At 37.9% G+C, this 10,396-nt stretch overlaps 1 long non-coding RNA gene across 1 annotated transcript; it reads right to left on the bottom strand.

The window, feature by feature from the left end:
- Positions 1–8,403: 8,403 nt before the first annotated feature.
- On the bottom strand, positions 8,404–9,406 carry LOC122837259. Its single transcript, XR_006371737.1, has 3 exons — positions 9,346–9,406; positions 8,759–8,921; positions 8,404–8,571 (listed from the first exon to the last, which is right to left on the bottom strand). It is a non-coding gene; the product is annotated as an uncharacterized LOC122837259 (long non-coding RNA).
- Between the last annotated feature and the right edge of the window lie 990 nt (positions 9,407–10,396).

The following is a 10,396-nucleotide window of genomic DNA, read 5'->3' as shown; positions in this document are numbered from 1 at the left end:
GGAAGATGCAGGTTTTCGTTCTGCGGACAGTTTCTTTGCTTTAGGTAAAAAGCAAAAAAAAAAAAAAAAAACCCGCAACGAACGTAGCAAACATGGCAACGCATGTTTGCCAATCATGTGACTTGATTTAGATGGTCTGCTCAGTGGCTAGCTTGTGACTGGTAGTTGTGGGAAAAGTTTGATTTGAATTGAAAGCGACTGAAAGCACGTGGATCTGCTTTTCAATGCCGGCTGTTTGGTGTTACAGAGGTCTGGTAGAGTGAGAGCAGTTTAAGGTAAAAGAAAAAACAAAGATTCATTCTTTAAAAATATTAAGAAATTCATAACTTACATTTAGGCTCATACAACACTACGAAGACACTCTGTCCGTGTCGATGAACGTTCACTCACCTCAGCATGCAAGACGCTTGTAACTGAAAGAGAATCAAGTTCTGATAAATACTTGCCCACTAATGGAGCACTGCTGGTTAAAAAGGAAACGGTGCTGTTTCTGCAAACCTACTGCACCTGATTACGACTCAACAAAACTCTGTGAATTTCACACCCTTGATCCCAGTATGCACACACACCACAAAATCTTTTTTGTTTTGTTTGGAAACGGTGTGACAGCTCTTCAGCAATACTGATTGTCGAGCAGTTTGGCAGACATTTCTGTCATTCTTTACAAATCACTTCCTGGCTCTTTCTCTCTTTCTCTCTCTCTCAATAAAAAGGGTGTGCTGCTTTATTTTTATTTTTAGAGTTCCCTAAACGTCTTTTTCATCAGCGTAGTGCTGCGTGGCTGGCAAAGTTGCTGGTTGCTGCAGCTTTCCTGCGTGTGTTTTGCATGCATTCATCCCGCTGTGGTCCAGATATAGTCACGTTACAAGACTGAAGCTCCAAGATTACACAAGAAATGGAGACATAAAACCAATAAAAAGCTTCAACCTCACGTTTCATTTGGCAGTTACATCCACAAAGACGAGAAAAAAAATATTTCCAGACTCTGCATATGAGCTATGGTAACGGATTTCAAATGAATTTTGCCGGCACGTATTTCCGCATTCAGACATCTTGGCGTGTCTGTAAGAGAGGGAGGCAGGATGTGAACTGCAAAGACGAACTTGAAACATTAACATCTGATTCTTTTGCACTGCAACATAAATAGAGGCACAGAAAATGAACACTTGTGGCATTATTTAGTCTAAGGTCTGGTAAAGCAGCTTTTAAAAAACAAACTTTTCCGCTACATAATTTTTTATGAAACAATGCTGGACACACAGGATCAGTTTCCATCCACAGAAACCTGCAGGATTTCACCCGTCAGCGTTGTTTTAAACATGCCAAACCCGTAGGGGGCAGTGTAGCGCTGTCAGCAGATCAGATTGCTTCAACACAACCTCAACTTCCTGTTAGGAATTAAACATGGCGTCAGATGGTTAAATTGTGCTCACTGATATATAAGTTGTATTACCTTTAAACAGCTTATTAGAATATACACCTACATCTATAAATTAATATATTGGTCCTGATTGTAAAGGACTCTAAAGCTCCAGTTACTCTTGTACACACACAAATACGGAGTTATTTTAAATCTCCACTTTTTTTAATAATTATTTTTATCAAACATAGTTTTCATGTGAATGAAAGACCAAAACGTAAAAATGTGTCTGTTTTCCCCAACATGTGGCCACATGTGTCTCTTTGCTACCATTCTTACATAAAGGCTGTGTGGAGTTCACCTCTAGACGTTACTGGAACAAACTTCCAGAAAAGTGCAAAACAGCTGAAACACTGAGCTCCTTTAAATCAAGACTTCAAAAAACGCAGCTGGTTAGAGTTGCCTCAGAACCATAATACGTGGAATATCAACCAAAACATTTGATGGGCATCGATGATTTTAGTGCTGGAACTTGACAAAATGTAAAACCTGTTTCTGGTTTTCACAGCTGTTGACTGTATGATGTTTTTATTATGTTTGTTTACTATTTGAGCTGCTGTGTTGCTGAAATGTACCACTCAAAATCAACTTGATTGATTGACTGGTTGAATAGTTGTCTGAGTAAATTTCCCACTCTGAGCTGTGGCCGTATGTGCTGACCAGCACTTAAAACTGTTTTGAGTTGTAAAATATGCCTGTGGTTGGAACGAGAGAAAATGTGAATTTCAAAAAAAAATAAATTAAATTAAAAAAATTCAAGGCCAGCACAAATTTGTCCCCAAGTCAAAAGGCAGATTCATGCAGAGGATAAAGTGCTGCAGAAAGAGCGTCGTGATTGTTCAGCACAACATGAAACAGGCCCCTAAGTCTCACAGTCAGCCATGGGAGCTATCTGGAGATAAAGTCAGATTAGCCAGCTTTGAAGAACTGCTGCTTTAAGACCAACAAAGAAGAGTGAAAATACGCTTGGCACAACAGCCAGACCTCACCGTAGATCACACAACCCCAGCTGCCCCGGCACTGCCAGCCAGGATCTCGGGCTTAATTTGAAAGAGCCTCAGATCATTAGCAGAAACATGCCCGTCTCTTTGACCTCCTCACCACCAGCCTCAATGCGGGTCGCTGCTGAGCCTGTGTGCTCCGTCCTTTCGGGTTTGTTTGAAGCCACTGACGTCCCCCCCCCCCACCGCACCCAGGGACGCAGCGGCGAGCATTGTCTCCTCCGCTTGCTGTGATGTTGCAGGTCGTGGAAAAGATGAAGGAGAAAGAGCTGATGACAGGGTACTTTCATGTTTCTTATCGCTGCGTCATATCAGGACGATCTAGATGGGCCAGACAAAGCACCACCAGGTCCCGTAGCTCTGAGCGCAGTCTCTTCCGTCTCATCATATCGGCTTGTCTTTGCTCTTTAGGAGAGACGAGAAGTTGGTGGTCTGAGCTTTTGGGCCGGAGAGAAAAGAGGCAGGAGGAACTGCAAGGGCAGATAAGTGTCATCTTATTCAGGCCGAGGCATCTTTTGGTGTTCTGTGGAGCTTGGAAATGAGGAGCTGGATGAAAAGGGCAAAAAAGAAAGAAAAGCTCCTGTAAACGGCACACGTCGTCTCAGACAGATATAGGGAACTCATCTCTGTCTGAGCTTCTGTGGAGGTTTAAAAAGGGGCTGCACATGTGAGGATGCAGGGAATCTCACCATCATAAATAAACACAGAAGAGGACAACCTAATGCTGAGCTGACGTTTCTTGTCCGGAGGTCAGATTTCGTCTCGGGAGGAGCGGACTACCTCGCAGTCCTCTTCCTTGGGTCTGTCATAATGTTTCAGGATGTCACTAGATGTCTATCGCACACAGTCACAATGGTGGCAGCGTGAGTTTGAAGCAGACCAAGGACAGCAGAGACTTTACACTCTTTCCTTTTCGATTTGCAAAAACACACATGCAATTTTTTAAAAATTTTTATTCTGAATAGCATTCATCCTTGGGCTGGTGAATAATCCTGGCAGGACAGTTCAAACTGTTGGCAAGGAAAGAACCGTAGTAAAAGCAGAGTCACGCCTCAGGACATCATGCACGTTCTGGGATTTTGGGAAGAACCCAGAGAATCGAAGTAAACCCTGCAGGAGTCCGTGGAGGTCCTGTGGTCCATGCAAATTCAAAAAATCCAAGTCTGCAAACCTTACAGCTGCGTGGCAACAATGCGTCCCTACAAATAACATCAACATCCCTCACACACACATACACACACATACACACACATACACACACACACACACACACACATACGGGTTTTGGTGGTTTAGAGGGACAATTTTTTCAAACCAGTTTTTTGCAACACTAAACAGTCACCCCTTTCCACTTGTGCTAGAAAGACCTAGTAAGTTGTCAAAAATCTTGTTTGAGCTACACAACATAGATCTCACTTGAAAACTTCAATACACACATCAGAACTCAAAATACAAGAACCTGATGCAATGCTGTATTAGAAGGACAGACGATAATGAGGTGCTTGGCTCCGCCCATGATACCAACAGTAATTGTCAGGGCCAATTTTATTTATCAGGACCACAGCATACACAAACATGAAATATATATGTATTAAGTCCAAACATGGAAATATGGAATATGGCTACACAGAAAGTGGACTTTATTTACAGCACCTTCACTAAGAACTAGAGCAACAATTCTGTTTGTGAACATAAAGGAAAATCTGTGAATGGCAAAGTTAAATGAATTACGGATCTATTGTTAAATCAAAAAGATAATGCTGGCATTCTATTATAGTGGCCAGTTGTCCTTTCTTGATGTGTTCGCCAAAGTGCCTCATGACCGCAGCAATCTCCAGGAGATCATGGATGCTTTTTGCTCTCCTAGCACTTTCCATAGATGCTAGAAAAAAGAAATAATTCATTAGTGAAAACCAACTCCAATTGTTAATTTTTCTTGGTTATAAATTATGTAATGCCTGTTTTCAAATAAGCATTCATAAAGAACATACATTAGTGGGAGAAGCTACAGAAATGAGCATGTAGGTTGCATCGATGAAAATTAATTTCTGCAAATGCCAAACAGGTTAACACTTGGTATGGTTGCTTGGTATGTATGATTAATTATTTGAGGGAATTCTAGAAATTTTTTTTTTTCATAATTTAAAATTGCATTTGTTTGACAAACAGGCCTCAGCAGCTGGTGAAGAACCATCCAAAGCCAAAAGACTTGTTCCTCCTTCTAATGCTGGTGCCTAGTCTTTTTTCCAGTGAAGGAGATCCCACTCTGAACCATCTCACTGACTCCACCAAAATACAGGTTCTGTACAGGTGCAGCATCAGCAAAGGGCCATTTATTGAGATCTCTGGTTTCCTAAAACCAGAGATTAATCAAATTTTAGATGTTAAATTTGGTTAATATCGTAAAATTAACCAAATTTAAAGATATACTCTGATTACTTTGCTTATTAGTTTTGTGGTGCTTTGATATTTTGAAAAAAAAATATAAATATGTGAATGTATTTCAGATTAAGATTGGGATAGAGAAAGTAGTATAAACAGTCCCATTACTGATCACCAAATTAGATTTTCTAGCATCTGAACATTGGCTGTGTGAAAGTTTATCATTTTAATACAAGGCACAGTTAAATGGTATGTGTGTGGTAATTTAAGCCAGATGACATATTGGATAATGTCTGCTCAAAATATCATGCATAAAGAAGAACATGGTCACCCTATTGCCTTTCAGTGGTGTAGATCATTACTTTTGACCATGCTTCAGTTGTGCTTTTGAGCTTAACTAGCTTGGTGTTTCAAGACTTGTGTAGGTGTGGTGATTTACCAGAATTTTTATTTGTGTTCCTTTTTCATGGGCTCTATGTCCTTCTGTTTTAGTTTTCTGTTGAGCTCTTTCCCTTACCATCTGTGTTTACTTTGTGCTGAAAAGAACATATAAAAAATATGGGGTTAATCAACTGAAAAGTAAAGAACACTTAAGGTGAGTCTCTTCCCAATGTAGAAAACAGTTCTCCATATTCCTGCACATTACATGTTGAATATTACACAAGACCTGTGTGTCTGTGCACTTCTACATGTAACTTTCATTTTTGTAACTTCAAAACTCAGTCCTCTATATACCTGCATCTTACATGATGAATATTACACAAGACCTGTTTGTTTGAACAGTAGTTAATACCATTTTAATGACTTCATTTAGAAAATAAGTTGGTCTTTGGAGACCAATAGTACCTCAGGAGGGTTGGTTAAAAGGATCCCCATGCATCCACGTCACCAGCCTGATACGGTTCCTTTTGGAAATCTGAAATGTAAAGAACACTCATTGAATGCGAGTTTGTTCCCAATGTAGAAAACAGTCCTCCTTATTCAGGGACCTTACATTTTGAGTATTACACAGGACCTGCGTGTATAGGCGTTTCTACATGTCACTTTCATTCTTTCAAAACTATGTCCTCCTTATTCTGGCACCTTACATGATGAGTAATACACAGGACCTTTGTGTATGGGCGTTTTACATGTAACTTTCATTCTTTTGTACTTGTAATTTCAAACCTCTGTCCTCCCTTTTAATGCAGCTTTACATATCAAGTTCTAGACAATACCTGTGTGTTTGAACAGTACTTAATAACATTTCAATGACTTAGTTTTAGAAAATATGTTGGTTGTTGGACACCAAAATTACCTCTGGAGGGTTGGTTGAACAGGATCTGCATGTTTCCACATCACCAGCCTGACACAATTCATCTTTGGAAATCTGAAATGTAAAGAACACTCATTGAATGCGAGTTTGTTCCCAATGTAGAAAACAGTCCTCCTTATTCAGGGACCTTACATTTTGAGTATTACACAGGACCTGCGTGTATAGGCGCTTTCTACATGTCACTTTCATTCTTTCAAAACTATGTCCTCCTTATTCTGGCACCTTACATGATGAGTATTACACAGGACCTTTGTGTATGGGCGTTTTACATGTAACTTTCATTCTTTTGTACTTGTAATTTCAAACCTCTGTCCTCCCTTTTAATGCAGCTTTACATATCAAGTTCTAGACAATACCTGTGTGTTTGAACAGTACTTAATAACATTTCAATGACTTAGTTTTAGAAAATATGTTGGTTGTTGGACACCAAAATTACCTCTGGAGGGTTGGTTGAACAGGATCTGCATGTTTCCACATCACCAGCCTGACACAATTCATCTTTGGAAATCTGAAATGTAAAGAACACTCATTGAATCCAAGTTTGTTCCCAATGTAGAAAACAGTCCTCCTTATTCAGGGACCTTACATTTTGAGTATTACACAGGACCTCATGTATTGGCGTTTCTACATGTCACTTTCATTCTTTCTTTTCTATGTCCTCCTTATTCTGGCACCTTACATGATGAGTATTACACAGGACCTTTGTGTATGGGCGTTTTACATGTAACTTTCATTCTTTTGTACTTGTAATTTCAAACCTCTGTCCTCCCTTTTAATGCAGCTTTACATATCAAGTTCTAGACAATACCTGTGTGTTTGAACAGTACTTAATAACATTTCAATGACTTAGTTTTAGAAAATATGTTGGTTGTTGGACACCAAAATTACCTCTGGAGGGTTGGTTGAACAGGATCTGCATGTTTCCACATCACCAGCCTGACACAATTCATCTTTGGAAATCTGAAATGTAAAGAACACTCATTGAATGTGAGTTTGTTCCCAATGTAGAAAACAGTCCTCCTTATTCAGGGACCTTACATTTTTAGTACTACACAGGACCTGTGTGTATAGGCGTTTCTACATGTCACTTTCATTCGTCTGTATTTGTAATTTTAAAGCTATGTCCTCCTTATTCTGGCACCTTACATGATGAGTATTACACAGGACCTTTGTGTATGGGCGTTTTTACATGTAACTTTCATTCTTTTGTACTTGTAATTTCAAACCTCTGTCCTCCCTTTTAATGCAGCTTTACATATCAAGTTCTAGACAATACCTGTGTGTTTGAACAGTACTTAATAACATTTCTATGACTTAGTTTTAGAAAATATGTTGGTCGTTGGACACCAAAATTACCTCTGGAGGGTTGGTTGAACAGGATCTGCATGTTTCCACATCACCAACCTGACACAATTCATCTTTGGAAATCTGAAATGTAAAGAACACTCATTGAATGCGAGTTTGTTCCCAATGTAGAAAACAGTCCTTATTCAGGGACCTTACATTTTGAGTATTACACAGGACCTGCGTGTATAGGCATTTCTACATGTCACTTTCATTCTTTCAAAACTATGTCCTCCTTATTCTGGCAACTTACATGATGAGTATTACACAGGACCTCTGTGTATGGGCGTTTCTACATGTAACTTTCATTCTTTTGTACTTGTAATTTCAAACCTCTGTCCTCCCTTTTAATGCAGCTTTACATATCAAGTACTAGACAATACTTGTGTGTTTGAACAGTACTTAATATCATTTCAATGACTTAGTTTTAGATAATATGTTGGTCGTTGGACACCAAAATTACCTCTGGAGGGTTGGTTGAACAGGATCCGCATGTTTCCACATCACCAGCCTGACACAATTCATCTTTGGTAATCTGAAATGAAGAGATGTATACTGAATGAGTCCATAGAAAAATAAAATCCACCTATTTAATGAACCTGTCCAGCTGATTGTTAAACAGACATTTTATGTATTGACACTGCAAAATATGTCTCCTGCTATAAAATGTTCATTAATATAAGGTCAAAATATATTAATTTACATATGACAGTTTCTAGCATTTTGGATAGCACTGAAAAAGTTGAAATAGGGGTCTGGTTAAGTCTTTCTCCAAAATCTGGTTTTTAGGCACTCTGCTAATCACTTCTTGTTTTCAACTATAATGAAACTCTGTACTACAACTTGACATTTCCTTCAAAAATATTTTCAATGCTAGTAGAATGACTTGTGATAGTATTTTCACACTTACTAGTACGCTTCTTCTCCATAGCCAGTCAGAATCACTACAATTATAAGTAATTTCTTCCCCTGGACCAATATCTTTGAGTGCAAACAAACAGAGATGACGTCTTCCATCCACCCTTGTAACTTTCATTTTGTTGTTTGTGTTCATCTCTTCATCATTTACCAGCCTCCCCAATGATCCATGTTCTCTGGCAGCATCAACACTAAAATATTAAGTATGCTATAAGAATAATTATACCATGCAAGGGAAATGATTTTGCATATTTGGTGTTTGCATGTCAGAAGAATATTCCTCCTCCAACTAAAACTACTTTTACTGATGAAGCTGAAAATGTTTACATCACTTTGATTAAATATAAAATAAAAAACAACATTAAAACAGTCACATACCAAAGCTGTTGTCCATTGAACTTGAAATCAAACATAAAAGCCTGGAGTGCATCATGGTAAATTTTCAATCGGTTTTCTTGTTCCTTCCTACTTATGACTTCCCCTCTGCACTCAATAAGGAAATCTCCTTTTTGAAAGCACTGGCAGCTGAACACACCCTGACCTGCAGGTAAACATAATGAGTAAGGTTGAATAAACTTTAAACAATGCATATCTTTCAAATAGTAGCAAATGAGATTATTAAATTTTTTCAAAATCAGTTAATTGATCTAATTTGAGGTCTTTCTGTGTTACTTGAACATTTGTTTGTCAGCTGAGTGGTGCTTCTAAATGTCACTCATTCTTTTATACTTGGAATTTCAAAACACAGTCCTCCTTTATATATATATATATATATATATATATATATATATATATATATATATATATATATATATATATATATATATATATATATATATATATATATATATGATCTATGCTAATGTGCAGTATAAAAATAGTTTAAAAGTCAAAAAGCAAGACAAAAGTAAACAAAAACAATCCTTTAATAAACTCTGGAATCATGTTAAAAAGTCACAACTCACCTTTAAATGAATTGATGTATTTTACATCAAATCCCTCTTTATCTTCACCCAAGGAGAATAATAGCTGGCATCATGTTTGGGATTTCTTTTTGCTCTCTGAGACCTTGTTGCTGACATCTCCTGCAAAGATCAGAGTAATTTGTTGTTGAGTAACAACATGATGCTGTACATCAGGAGTGTCAAACTCCAGGCATCGAGGGGCAGTGTACTGCAACTTTTAGATGTTCCTCTGGTCCAAAACACCTGAATTATATGACTGAATTAGCTTCTAAGGGCAGTCAAGTTGATGACCTGCTGATGACCACCTCATTTGATCCAGCCATGTGGCATCACAGACACATCTAAAAGTTATTGTATACAAGCCCTCAAGACCTTGAGTTTGACACCTCTGCTGTACACAATATGATTTGATTTTATTGTATGCGAAAAACCTGTACTGAAGTACACAGTATTACATAATTGACTTTCTATTGACAGGTTCTCAAAACCTTCAAATATTAAAACATTATCTTAATAGTAATGATTATTACAAAGGATAATTTGTACCTGTGAAAGAATATCACTCACTGATGCAAAGAAAATGTCCAAATACAGTTTTGTCTAATTCTGGAGTGAGCCACCTTCCCTTTAAACTCTGGTACACTGACTAAGATGGTTGGTGATAACTAGCTAAACTGAAGCAAATCAGATGCTTTGGTGCATCCAAACATCAAGTAACCTACAACATTCTTCAGAATTACAAATCAATATGTACTTAAATGTCTTAAGAGATTCTGTATGAGTCTTACCTCTTCTTCCACGCAAAAGAAGTTCAATTAATACTAATGGCTTGCACCTGGTCTTGATGGACTGTACCATGTTGATAGAATAGGAGGGGTACAACAAAAGGAGAAATCCATTTTGTTTCTGAAGCACACAAGGTCAGATTTTTTTTCAGAAACAAGAAAACAAATTTATTTGAGTTATATTTTGTAACTTTCATTCAATATTTCAAAGTTAAATAGTTTATCATACATCTTTCTTTAATTAGGAAACAACAGTAAGATGGTAT

This window comes from Gambusia affinis, linkage group LG09, assembly GCF_019740435.1.
Source record: "Gambusia affinis linkage group LG09, SWU_Gaff_1.0, whole genome shotgun sequence".
Classification (NCBI taxonomy): Eukaryota; Metazoa; Chordata; class Actinopteri; order Cyprinodontiformes; family Poeciliidae; genus Gambusia; species Gambusia affinis.
The sequence above is the reverse complement of the archived record's forward strand: the minus strand, read 5'-3'. Positions and strand labels throughout refer to the sequence as shown.